Below are 13,224 nucleotides of genomic sequence, written 5' to 3' on the forward strand. Positions count from 1 at the left end.
ATTCGTTGAAACAATAATAGAATTCAGCAAGAAACAACGTTAATGTATAAAAACCAACAGCTTTCCAGTATACATCTACACCTGGAGCACCTGTCTCAATCCCTAGTAGAACCTTCACACTGGGCTCTAGGGACGCCAGGACGAGGTTCTGCGGGTGGTGGGTCTAGTGGCTGCAAAGGAACAAGGTGGAAGTTCCAGGTTGAAAAATTATAAAATTATAATTTTACAACTCTATAATATCAAGCCTAAATACTTCAGTTGTCGTGACTTTTCTTTTACAAAATCAATTTTCCTACTTAACTCCACATTTTTTTCACAGTTCGTCTAAGTAACAGTAATTTTAATATTTTCAACATCCAATCCATATTCAAGTTTCTCCAACTGTCTCCAAACGACTTATTTAAAAAATGCTATTTCAATCAGGAGCCAATAGAGGACCACCCTTTGCATTTGGCGGTAGAGTTCAAGTTTAACTCTTAACCTCTTAGGGCTTGGAGAGAACCTGGGCAGGAGACTTTTAAGAACATCATCCTTTAGCTTTCTAAAACGCAGAAACGCCAAAAATGTGACTTCAAATGTGGACGCGGAAGTCTAGGGAAAAGTGGTCTTGACTGTGTCTTGTTCACTGCTCGGCACTCTGGGAAGGGGCTTCCGGGCTCCTTCTGCGCATGGGCAGCCGTAGCCCCGTCTCCTCCTCCTGTTTTTGTGGACTCCAGGGAAGCGATTTGGGAACTTCTGGGTCTACTGGGAGAGTAAAGGGTGTGCACTTGGGGTGACAGTGCGGGGGTCCAGCTGGGAGGGGTGCGCCTGTGCCTGGGGATGGGAGCGGGAAGTCTTTGAGAGTCCCCCGCCCCCCACCCCCTGCGCCGGCGTGTGCGCCCGGGCGCGCAGTCCATCAGGGAAAGGCCGGTCGGGGGGACCCGGGCCCTCGGGCTCCCGGGACGCAGGTTGCGGCCGAGCCCCGTCAGGAGCAGGTGCTCGGGACGGCCGGGGTGTGCGGGGACCGTGTGCCCGGCCCTGCCTGCAGCACGACCCGAGGACAGCCCATGGCGGCGGCGGCGGAGGAAGGCGGGGAGGAGTGCGTTTATAACATGGACGGCGACCGCTGGTCTGCGGTGGAGCCCACGCTCAGGAGCCTGAAAGGCCCGGGTAGTTTCCTGGTCTGTCACCTGTAAGCAGGGCGACAGAAGGAACCTGGGTAAAAGGGTTCTCATCTGAAAATGATATTAATAATGATAGTTTCACGACGTTGCTTTGAAACTTAGATCTAAGTCATCATTTGTAAAAGTGCCAGGTGCTAAGCACTGAGTGAGTGACAACTGCTCTTATAGTTAGAAGACACTGTTTTCTTTGGATGGCTTAATGTAATGTAAAACTGGCATCGCAGCCTTCACAGCACTTAGAAAGTGGCCTATCCCCATATCCCCAGGGATATAAGGGGAAGTGAGTGTAGATGGAATCCTACCATGTGTCAAAGGTACTCTGGGATTTCTAGTGTCCCTTCAGGTCCTTTGGGTCAGACAGGGGTTCCTGGCCCCTTCCACATTGTCAGGCTATCTGTCTTTTGAGTCTGATATTATAATGAATTCCAAGAGTCAGGTTTTTGCCCCTAAAATGAATTTGTTTCTCAGATCCACGTCTCAATTGCCTTGAAACAAAGCGGCACTTATGAGGTAGGAAGCAGGGAGACTCTGTGAACAGGAGTCTTACCTCGACGAGAGCATCCCCTCTGACCTTAGACATCTTTCCAGATCTTCAGAGCAAGACAGAAGAGCCCAGAAAGGAGCAGATCGCAGATTTGCAAGGTCAGAAGCAGTTCTTTTTCCCCCTGCCCAGAATGAGCCTGACTTAGTGATGACGCCACCTTCAGAAGCTACCACACAGTGAGGGGTTTGGCACATCCTTGAGAAGAGCAAGGTGAGCTGTGGTGGCCGGGGCAGGCTGCGCAGGAAAGGCCATTTCGTTGGCAAGCTTGTTAGAGTGAGATCTGAGGGTAAGAGATCAACAGGCAGAGGGAGGGTATTCTGTCTCCACTCTCCTTAATGGACCCCACTCTACAGAAGCTGCCTTGCTGTCACTTTAATTTTAATGAAAGAATAGTGTCTTATGCTTTGGTGTACTTTAATTCAACTAATCTGTTGTTTTTAATTCTTTGAGTTAGAAGGACATGTGTATTATTGTTAAATCAGTCCAGAAAAGTTTATGTTCACTCAGTAAAAAACTGCAGATTTAAGCCCCATGGTCATTTCAGAGTCACACAGAGACAGGTGGTGCTGCCTGTACATGATCCTTCTCATGCGTTTTCAAGGCCTAGAGGACCCTGTGCCTTTGGGGAGAATGATTCCCAACTAGGGTGCTGAGACTTTAGGAGGTGAATCTAGGAGCTGTAAGGCAGGCCGAATCTCAGGACCCCTCAGTTGAACCACAGTTCTCCACACTCTGCCCCGAGAGCCACAGGAAATGAACATCCCTCAGGTGAGCTCTTTATTCATTCCCCACTTTATATTGTAATGGATCTATAAGGTTTAGAAGGATCCATGCATTAAATGGAGAAGGAGAAATAGAAATAGATCAAGTCACTCTTGAGGGAAAATATACCCTGTTTTACTATTAACTGTGATGCTTGCTGTCAGCATTTGATAGGTAACCTTGTCAGGGTAAGTAGGTTCCCGCCAGGTACCAGTTTGCTAAGATTTCATGTTTGTCATGAATGTGCATTGAATTATATTGATTACCTTTTGTGCATCTATTAGAATAAAGCTATAGCTTATTTCCTTTAATCTGTAAGTACTGTAAACAGTATAATGGGTTTTCTAATATGAACTTGAATTCCTCTAGCTAATAAGTGTGGTAAGTTACTTCTTACATATTTTTCCTAGGGATTTTTGCTAATACTATTTTTAAGATTTTTATTTCTGTATCCACAAGCCAGATTAGACTATACTTTCTTGTTTCCCTGGCCACTTATGGTATCCAAGTCGTAGTCTCATAAAAGGAAATGGAGCGGGGGCCGGCCCCATGGCTTAGCGGTTAAGTGCGCACACTCCGCTACTGGCAGCCTGTGTTCGGATCCCAGGCGTGCACCGATGCACCGCTTGTCTGGCCATGCTGAGGCAGTGTCCCACATATAACAACTAGAAGGATGCGCAGCTATGACGTAGAACTATCTACTGAGGCTTTAGGGAGAGGCAAAAAAAAAAGAGGAAATGGGGCACTTTCCTGTTCCTTTTCTTTTCTAATAATTTAGATGAGAAAATTGTGTTACATGTAGCTTTGTGAAACTCACCTACAAATCTGGGTCTCGTGAAGACTTTGCATGTGAAGATTTTGATTATTGAATTAATTTATTTGTCATAAGCCTATACTGGATTTATATCTTTTTCTTAGTATAACTTTTGTCATTTTTGTAGAAAATTATTCATTTTCATCTATGTTGATAATGTATTTTCATGAGTTTATTGATAGTGTTCTCTTAGGATTTCAAAATCCTTATCTGTTACATCAATAATTTCCTTTTTTGATCAGCTTTTAAATTTTATTTTAATATAAAGACTGCTGATCAGGAAAGGACAAAATATGTTCTAGTTGGCCCAATCTGAAACCTAGAATTTCAGGGTCTGAGGGTCTTAATATTTCGTTCTGGCAGCAGACTCTAAATATTGGGAATAGAGGAACATACACTTGTTATATATGTGCTCTCCAGCTTTGTACACCCACCTGTCAGCACATTTGTTAACAAGAATATCTTTTCTCCCTTGAATTGCCCTGGCACCTCTGTGGGAAATCAACCAGCAATGTATGTATGGGTCTGTTTCTGGACTCTGTTCACTTCTGGTGATCTATGTTAGTCCTTTTGCTAATACCACACTGTCTTGATGGGTGTCTCTTTACAGTAAGTCTTGAAATCAGGTAATGGAAGTCTTCCAACTTTGTTCTTTTGTAAAATTGTTTTGGATATTCTAGGTTCTTTGCTTCTTTATAGAAAGTTTTAAAAATCAGCTTGTGTGTCTCAAAAAAGCCTGCTGAGATTTTGGTTTTGATTGCACTGAATCTATAGAATCTGTAGTACAGATCAGTTTGGAGAGAATTAACATCTTGATTATATGAGTCTTCCAGTTCATGGACACAGTATCTCTCCCCATTTAGTTAGGTGATATAGAGGGTTTTGAGGGGTTGGGTTTTTATCCTTTTGACTCAAAAGGATAGTTTTGACTCACAGTTTAAAAGAATAATTCTGTCTGCTGTTTGAAGATAGACTCTAGTGGGGCAGTGGTGGAAGCAGGAACAATATAGGAGGCTATTTCTGTAATCCTAGCAAGACATGGTGATTATAGGATGTTAGTTACTTTGAAGTGGTCACATTGTGGATGTAGTTGAAGGTAGAGCCAACAGTCTGAGAGTGTTTCTGCCCCACAACCTTGCAAATAGAGTGTGTGTCAAACTTTGAACTTTTACCAATGTGGTTTTAAAGTGATCCCTCGGTTTAGTTTTACAAGCTTTTCTCTTCTCATGAATGAGGTGGAACATCTTTTTTTTGTTTGTAATTCATCTATATTTCTTTTCTGTTGAACTTGTTATCCCTTACCCATTTTGCTATTGCTGTGCTGATTTTAATGACTGTATCCAGTATACCTCTATAGCGCTTTTTCTGTGATATAAGTTGCACAATTTTTGTACAGGTTTTGAATTTTTGCTTTGCTTATGATTCTTTTTTTTACCATAAAGGCATTTGATTTTTATGTTGTCAAATTTAGCAGTTTTTTCTTTTATGATACCTGAATTTTCAGTCATAGCTAGGCATTTCCCACTCTTCCATTGTAGAATTGTTATTCTGTGTAAGTCTTCTAGAATGTGATTTTATTTTTGACATTACATTTGTCTTGAATGTGTGTTGATTTTTTCCTGCTCTGTGGTGTGAGACAGATCTAACGTCTTTTCCCAGGTGGCCTCTAGCTATCCCTGTGACATTTGTGTCCAGCCTTTTCTCACCTCTTTGAATGATGTCACCTGTATTCAAACAGGAAGTTACTCTGTTAATCATTCTTCCCACAGCACATTTTGTTCCAGGCCTTGTTCAGTTGAAGCTTGGACATCTTTCTGGGCTCTCATCAGCACCCTGCTCCTTCTGCCCACTTCTCTGTTAGCATTAGATTGTGAGCAACATTGTCCTGCTTTTCTTGTCTAATACTATCTTACCCTCTATCTTCCAAAATTTGTCCAAATTTTCAGGCCTTCTGCTGGGACGTTTTTCTGCAATCCTTTTTGGTCATACTTTTATAGCAGGTTTTGTATTTTACCTGAGCATGTTTTTGGAGGCCGGGGATGTACATGTGTGTGCTCAGTCTGTTCCCTTGAACTAGAGGAATTATTTATGCTTGTAATTCTCTCTTCTCTTAATTTCCGGTACTCTAATCTTTCTGAATTCTCTTTCCACCACATAGAAATTCTTTCTCAGCCTTCATAGCCTATTCTTTTTCTACCTGCCTCTTAAATTTTGCTGTTCCCCTCAATTCTATAATTGGTCCTATTTTTCCTCTGTTTCTATGTCCTTTCTGAGCCAGCCCTTTTTCTGTACTGACTTCAGTTACCATCTTAATGACTAATGTCTCCTAAATCCTTAATTTCCTTTTAGACCTCCCTCTTTGTTCCAAAATCATGCAACCAACGATGAAATAAAATATTCCATCTGTATGTTCCACAGGTGTTTTGAATGCAAATGAAAAACATCTGCCTCACTATGACTCAACCTCTGACTTTTACTTCTTCTTCCAATCTCTGCATATGGCATCAGCATCTACCTGGTTGCTTGCGCAGTGTCTCTGTGTATAGCTGCACAAGAAAATAATGACCAGGTTTTGTTTCCTATAAGGATTAGTTTCCCAATCTTTATCTTTGTTGCTTTGCCTTACTATAGGTCATCTCTTAAATTAGGTTTTTTGGTTTGCTGCTTAAGATGTTGTCCACTATTCATATAGAGCAGTGGTTCCTAACTAGGGTCGATTTTGCTCCCCAGGAGATATTTGGAGATATTTTTGATTGTCACAACTGGGGATGCTACTGGCATCTAATCAATAGAAGACAAAGATACTGATAAACATCCTGAAATACACAGGACAGTCTTCCATAAAAATAGCATTATCTGGTCCACAGTGTCAGTAGTGTCAGGTTGAGGAAACACTGCTCTAGAGCATTGCTTCTGAAATATAAATCTAGTGGTGTGTAATACCTCCCCAGGTTTACATATATATCCATGGTTCCCCATTACCCCAGCAGAGATCTCCAATTTGGGATGTGTATACTCTGCAGAGTGCTCAGCATAATCCATTGATATGTGGGAAATGTATAAAGGAATCCTATTTATAATAACTTTACCTAAAAAACTAAGGCATTAAGCTTTCTTATTGTATTATGTGACAATTTATGTGTATAAATTAAAAATAAATATATGTAAATCAGAACATGAGAATAATTTTTTTTACTAATTGTGTATGTATCCCCAAAGTATAAGACAGAATTAGGGCCGTGATAGTCATCCTTTATAGCATTTCGTTTTAAACTATGAATAGTAAATTCCTAAGACTGTTTTCAAAAATATTTTCTGTGTCCCTGATTCTGGACCCTCAGATTGATTAGAAATGTGCTGTTGCTGGCATCAGTGTCATTCAAGGACATGACTGGAGTTCGCCAGGAGGAGGGGCGGCAGGTGGACTCTGCGCAGAGAGGTGATGATGCTGGAGAGCTACAGCCACCTCGTCTCCGTGGTGAGCAGACCTTACCATGTGACTCCCTTTAGTCTGCGAATTCTGTTTTTCCTTTTTTCTTTTTTAAATGCTAATCACTTTTTGTTGAGGTGTATTTAACAGAAAATAAAACTCAGCACTTTTCAGTGTACAAGTGAGTGAGTTTTGAAAAATTATACAGTAGATTAGTATCATCAAAATCATGATTTGGAATATTTCCATCATCCCCGAAAGATCCCTGTACCCCTTTTTAGTGAGTCCCCTCCCACCCTCTCTACCTCTCAGCCCCCTAGCAATCACTGATCTGCTTTCTGTTGTGATAGTTTTGCCTTTTCTCGACTTTCATATAAATGGTATCTTAGAGTATATTCTCTCTTTTGTCTGATTTCTGTCACTTAGCAGAATGCTTTGAGACTTGTGCATGTGTGTGTACCACTAGTTTATTCTTTCTGTCCTGAGTAGTGTTCCTTTGTGTGCATACACCACACTTTGTGATCCTTTCGGTTGATAGACATACGGGTTTTTTTCAGTTTGGGGCGATTATGAGTAAAGCTGCTATGAACATTCAAATTCAAGTCTTTGTATCAACGTGTTTTCGTTTCCTTGTGGGTAATATGTAGGAGTGGGCTGGCTGGGTCTTCTGGTAAGTTTATATGTAACTGTAGAAGAAACTGCCAGATGTTTCCAAGCTGGCTCTACTGTTTTTCTTGCCCATAGGCAGTGTCTGAGAGTTCTCATTGCTCTTTGGTTACCAGCATTTGGTGTGGTAAGTCTTATTCTTTTTAACCATTCTAGTTGATGTCTAGTTGTATTTTATTGAGTTTTCATTTGCATTTCCCTGGTGACTAATGATGTTGAACCTCTTTTCATGTGCTTTTTAACCATCATAATCTCCTTTAACGAAGTATCCGATTCAAATCTTTAGCCCATTTTTTGTTTAGCTTAGTGTTTTGGGTTTTTGTTCTTACTGTCGAGTTGAAGTTCAGACCTTTATTGAATATATGTTTTGCAAACCTTTTGTCTCCATCTCTGGCTTGCATTTTTAAGAAAAAAATGTTTTCAGATTGTTTTTGGTTTTTACATATATTTTTTAAAAAACTTTTTTATCACCACCAAAATTTCTCTCATCCTACCTTTTTATAATTATAACCATCCCCTCTCCCATACCATCCCTAATCTCTGCCAACAACTAATCTGGTCTCCATCTCTATAATTTTGCCATTTCAAGAACGTTATATAAATGAAATCATATAGTATTTGATGTGTTGAGATGAAGGTCCATCCAAGGTGTAGTGTGTATCAATAGTTTATTTCATTTATTACTACCTGGTATTCCACTGTGTGAATATATCATAGTGTCTTTAGCCATTCACCTATTGAAGGACATTTTGGTTGTTTCCAATTTGGGGCTGTTATAAATAAAGCTGCTATGAACATTCATGTTCAGGTTTTTGTGTGAACATCAATTATTATTTTTCTGGGATAAATGCCCAGGAGCATGATTAGGGTTGTATGGTAAGTATATGTTTTGTTCTTTAAGAAACTGCCAAAATATTTTCCAGAATGGCTGTACCATTGTGCATTTCCACCAGCAATGTATGAGAAATCCAGTTACTTCCTGTCCTTCCTAGTAGTTTGTATTGTCACTATTTTTTGTATTAGTGGTTGTAATAGGTGTATAGTGATATCTCCTCATTGTCTTAATTTGCATTTCCTTAATGGCTAATGATGTTATATATCTTTTCATGTGTTCATATGCCATCTGTATATCCTTAGGCAGTAAAATGTCTATTCATGGATTTTGTGCATTTTTTCCCATCTTTTTTGATATATGATGGCAAATAAAAAATCTATATATTTAAGTTGTACAACTTGATGTTTTGGTATACAAGTACATTGTGAATTAATTGCCACAATCAAGCTAATTAACATATCCATCACCTGACATAGTTACCATTTTTGTGTGTGTGGGTGGTAGAAACACTTAAGATCTACCCTCTTGGCAGATTTCAAGAATACGATGCAGTATTGTTAACTATAGTCACATTGCCATATATTAGATCTCCATAGCTTATTCATCTTGCATAACTGAACTTTGTACCCCTTGACCAACATCTCCCCATTCCCCATCTCCCCAGCTCCTGGAGACCACTATTCTACTCTCTGTTTCTATGAGATTGACTGTTTTAGATTCCACTGAGATCATGCAATATTTGTCTTTCATGTCTGGCTTATTTTACTTAGCTTAATGCTCTCAAGGTTTATCCAAGTTAGGGCAAATATCAGGATTTCCTTTTTTTGGCTTGATAATATTCCATTGTATGTATATATACCACATCTTCTTTAATCATTTATCCATCAAGGGACATTTTGATTGTTCTCTTTTCTTGACTGTTGTGACTAATACTGCAATCAACGTGAGAGTGCAGATATCTCCTTGAGATCCTGATTTCATTTCCTTTGGATATATACCCAGTAGTGGAGTTGCTGGATTATAGGGAACCTCCTATACTGTTTTCTGAGGAACCTCCATACTGTTTTCTGTAATGGCTCTACCAAATTATGTTCCCACCAACAGCGTACAAGGATTCCATTGGTCCACATCCTGACCAACACTTATCTTTTGTCTTTTTGATAATCACCATTCTCTAACAGGTGTGAGGTGATACCTCATTGTGGTTTTGATTTGCATTTCCCTGATGATTAGCATGTTGAGCACATTTTCACATACTTGTTGGCCATTTATATGGCTTCTCTTGAGAAATGTCAACTCAGGTCCTTTGTCCATTTTTAAAATCTGGTTATTTGATTTTTGCTATTGCGTTGTATGACTTCCTTATACATTTTGGATATTTACCTCTTATAATTATTATTTTAATTTCCAAATATTTTCTCCCATTCCATAGGTTGCCTGTTGTTTGTTTCCTTTGCTGTCCAGAAGCTTTTTAGTTTGATGAAATCCCACTTGTCTGTTTTTGCTTTTGTTGTCCGTGCTTTTGGTGTCATATCCGAAAAAACTATTGCCAAGACTGATGTCAAGGAGCTTTTTCCCTCTTTTTTTTCTTGGAGTTGCCAAGGTCACCAATGACTTCCTTATAACTAAACCTAATGGACACCTTTCCATCTTCGTCTTACTTGACTTCACACGGGCTATGGATGATGATAACTTCCTCTTGGAAACACTCTCTGTACTAAATTTTCATAACTCAGTAGTCTTGTGATTTCCCTCCTGTATATATTCAGTTGTAATACGTTGTCCTGGATTTTACAAAGGCACCCAAAACACAACATTCCCAGACTGAACTTTCCATTTTTCTACACAGATACTTTTCCTCCTGTGTCCTCCTTCAAAATGAGTACCTCCCGTTTGCATGGATGCTAAAGCTAAAGACTCAAGCAACATTTGTGAGTCTTCCCTCTCCCTTGGTACCCAGTCTCTCATCCCACCACCAACCAGTCAGTCAGTGCTGGTTATTACAGTTCCTAAACAGCTCTCAAATACTTCTACTTTTCTTCATCCTTTCTGAACCACCAGAGTCCAAGTAACCAACTGAATAACTGGATGACCTTAATAACCTCCTGCCTCTGAGCCTCAATTTCCTGGTTTGTAAAATGAGACAGTGAGAATGAACACCAAGTTTATTTCTTCTCTGTATCCTGTGATTATAAGAATTTAAAACCGAGAGGCTCAGGGCAAAATCAATTCCAGTGCTTCGGGAGACCATCTCACTTTCTCCATTAAATTAAACTTTGCGGTGACCCAGATTGTGCCTCATATCCTCCCATAGCACTGCTCTTAAGGACAATCTCAGGGTCTTCAAGACAACTTATAATGAGGCCTTTTCTCTTAAATAGGGATCTGCCTTATGCCACGTTTTAAGCTGTAGAAAATACTTTAGAATTAGATTCTAATATCAGCAACAAATTTATTTACCTGGTTTTGTTAATTTATCTGAAAGCTCCTATTCTTGAAAATGTCCCATGTGAGGGAAAAAAAAGTCCCATGTAAAGATTTAGTCCATCTTTGTTAACTACTTCTTGACTGTTTATAAAAAAAACCTGGATAGGTGATTGCAGGGAGGGGCAGTGATGAAGGAGTTTGATTGATTTTTTGTTTTTTTATGTTTTTTTGTGAGGAAGATCAGCCCTGAGCTAACATCTGCCAGTCCTCCTCTTTTTGCTGAGGAAGACTGGCCCTGGGCTAACATCCATGCCCATCTTCCTCTACTTCATATGGGACACCACCACAGCATGGCTTGACAAGTGGTGCGTCGGTGCACGCCCGGGATCCAAACCAGCAAACCCCAGGCCGCCGCAGCGGAGCGCATGCACTTAACCGCTTGCGCCACCAAGCCGGCCCCAGTTTGATTGATTTTCAGCAGTAGTAATGGCAAAATAAAAGCATTATAAAGAAGCGTAAAGCATTTAGATCAGGGATTTCTATGGAAAAAAAAATTTAAAACCATAAGCAGATGGAACAAGTTAAGTGACACAATGTAGCAGATTGCACTAATGAGTTTAATAGGCAGCCATTTTAATGGGAGAGAAAGTAGATTGCCAAATGAGGAGAAGTTGGGAAACTTCAAGAGGCAAGAGCCAGAAAAGTAAGGGGTCCCTTTCTTCCCCGAGGATTCTTTTGGTTCTGAACTGTGTTAGCCCAGCTTTCATGAATAAACACCTGGGGAAGATGTCAAAAGGGGCACCCATCAGCTGCAGAAAGATGTGCCATCTCTCTCCAAAGCTCATTAGCATATTGAAAGTGGGACACTGCATTACTCTGATTTGGATTAATTTTCTAATTCCGGAGATGGGACTCGCCTCTAAATGAGTTGGCCTTCACACAAAAACACAGACTCACATGGTATGGGTAAAACACAAGTAACCTTTACTGCTGCCTCCCACCTTTCCAGGACCCAGTGGGAAAGAAAAAGGAGGTTCTCTAGGAAGGAGGGGAGTTAAAGGTTGGAGTTTTCCAGCTCTCCGAGCCAGGTGCAGGTCCCACGAATGGGGGAGAAGTGTGACACCATCTTTCTGGTAGCCTGAGACCTTGGGAAAACTGGGTCCTTCTGATCTAGTTAGGGAAGACACAGTTCTTCCAAAAGCCACTGCAGCAGGGCAACAGCAACATCACAGATAGATGAGGAACATGTTACCTCAGAGCCTCCCAGGGAGAGAGCATTTAGGCTCATACCATTTATTGGGAAAACTGGCTCAGGGCCCTTTGGAAAATGCCCAGTCATCCTAGGGCTAGACTTCTCAGGAAAAGTAACTTGCCACTCCCTTCAGAATATGTAACTAAAACCTATCTACACTTTTATATTTTAAATATATTGTTGGGGCTTCATTTCAAACTGCTATATTGTAAAACTGTTTCAGACAGCTTTAAATCCAAGGCAGTGGCTTTCAAATTCTTTGACAGCAACTCACAAAAAATACATATAAAATATATTTTTTATCATAAACCAATATACACACACACTCACAAAACTAGTACAGAAGTTTTTGAAACTTTACTTACCTTTATTACATGTACTCTAATATTATCTATTCCATTTCATTTCATTGCTTTTTAAGTACTTGTCACAGCTCCCAGAATTATTTCATAATCCACTAATGGGTCAGGACCTGCAGTTTGGAAAATGCTATTCTAAAATTATGGGTTCCAGATACTCTAGCTGGTAGTCTGGTGTCCATATTTTTAAAAGGTTCATTGAATTGCATCATCAAAAAGCAGTATTTGCTAAAGGAACCTCAGTCCCCATAAAGAACATTGTTTTGGGGACTCCTACCATAAGTTACCAAATGAATAACCAGCCTTTCCTTTGCAGAGCTGAGATGTGAGCTCAACACCAAGTAAACGTGACATAAATCAGAACAGAATTGGAAAAGGAAGACCATCACCAAATACAATGTGTGTCTCTCTGGAAAACATAAAGCAACCTAGAGTGAGGTGAGGGGAACAAAACAGAAAAAAAATATTAATGGAGAAAAGATCAAGCTTGCAACTTCTTCTTTTTTTGGGGGGGGGGGGGGAGATCAGCCCTGAGCTAACATCCGTGCTAATCTTCCTCTTTTTTTGCTGAGGAGGACTGGCTCTGAGCTAACATCTATTGCCAATCCTCCTCCTTTTTTTTTCCCCCCAAAGCCCCAGTAGATAGTTGTATGTCATAGTTGCACATCTTTCTAGTTGCTGTATGTGGGACACGGCCTCAGCATGGCCGGAGAAGCGGTGCTTTGGTGCGCGCCTGGGATCCAAACCCGGGCCACCAGTGGCGGAGCACGTGCACTTAACCGCTAAGCCATGGAGCTGGCCCAAGCTTGCAACTTCTATCTCCAAGCTTCTATCTCCAAGCTTCCAAGATGCACTTGTACTTTGAACTCTATGAGACAGAGTGATGTTCAGAATGACTCCACTAGTCCTGTGATCTTGAGTATCTCAGCAGACATCAGTTAAGTCATTTAAAAGGATAACTGCAAATTAAAT

General features: G+C 40.5%; 1 long non-coding RNA gene across 3 annotated transcripts; it reads left to right on the forward strand.

Annotated features, from left to right (window-relative positions):
* The first annotated feature begins 669 nt into the window (after nucleotides 1–669).
* Nucleotides 670–12,767, forward strand: LOC147914388 (uncharacterized). 3 transcript variants are annotated; one of them, XR_015555311.1, is made up of 6 exons: nucleotides 670–759; nucleotides 1,752–1,917; nucleotides 2,309–2,475; nucleotides 6,625–6,761; nucleotides 7,458–7,506; nucleotides 12,569–12,767. It is a non-coding gene; the product is annotated as an uncharacterized LOC147914388 (long non-coding RNA). The 3 variants fall into 3 exon arrangements; XR_015555310.1 differs by lacking the exon at nucleotides 2,309–2,475 and adding an exon at nucleotides 10,064–10,145; XR_015555309.1 differs by lacking the exon at nucleotides 2,309–2,475.
* The last annotated feature ends 457 nt before the right edge of the window (nucleotides 12,768–13,224 follow it).

This window comes from Ceratotherium simum, chromosome 20 (assembly GCF_057802395.1).
Source record: "Ceratotherium simum simum isolate JZ-2026a chromosome 20, ASM5780239v1, whole genome shotgun sequence".
Classification (NCBI taxonomy): Eukaryota; Metazoa; Chordata; class Mammalia; order Perissodactyla; family Rhinocerotidae; genus Ceratotherium; species Ceratotherium simum.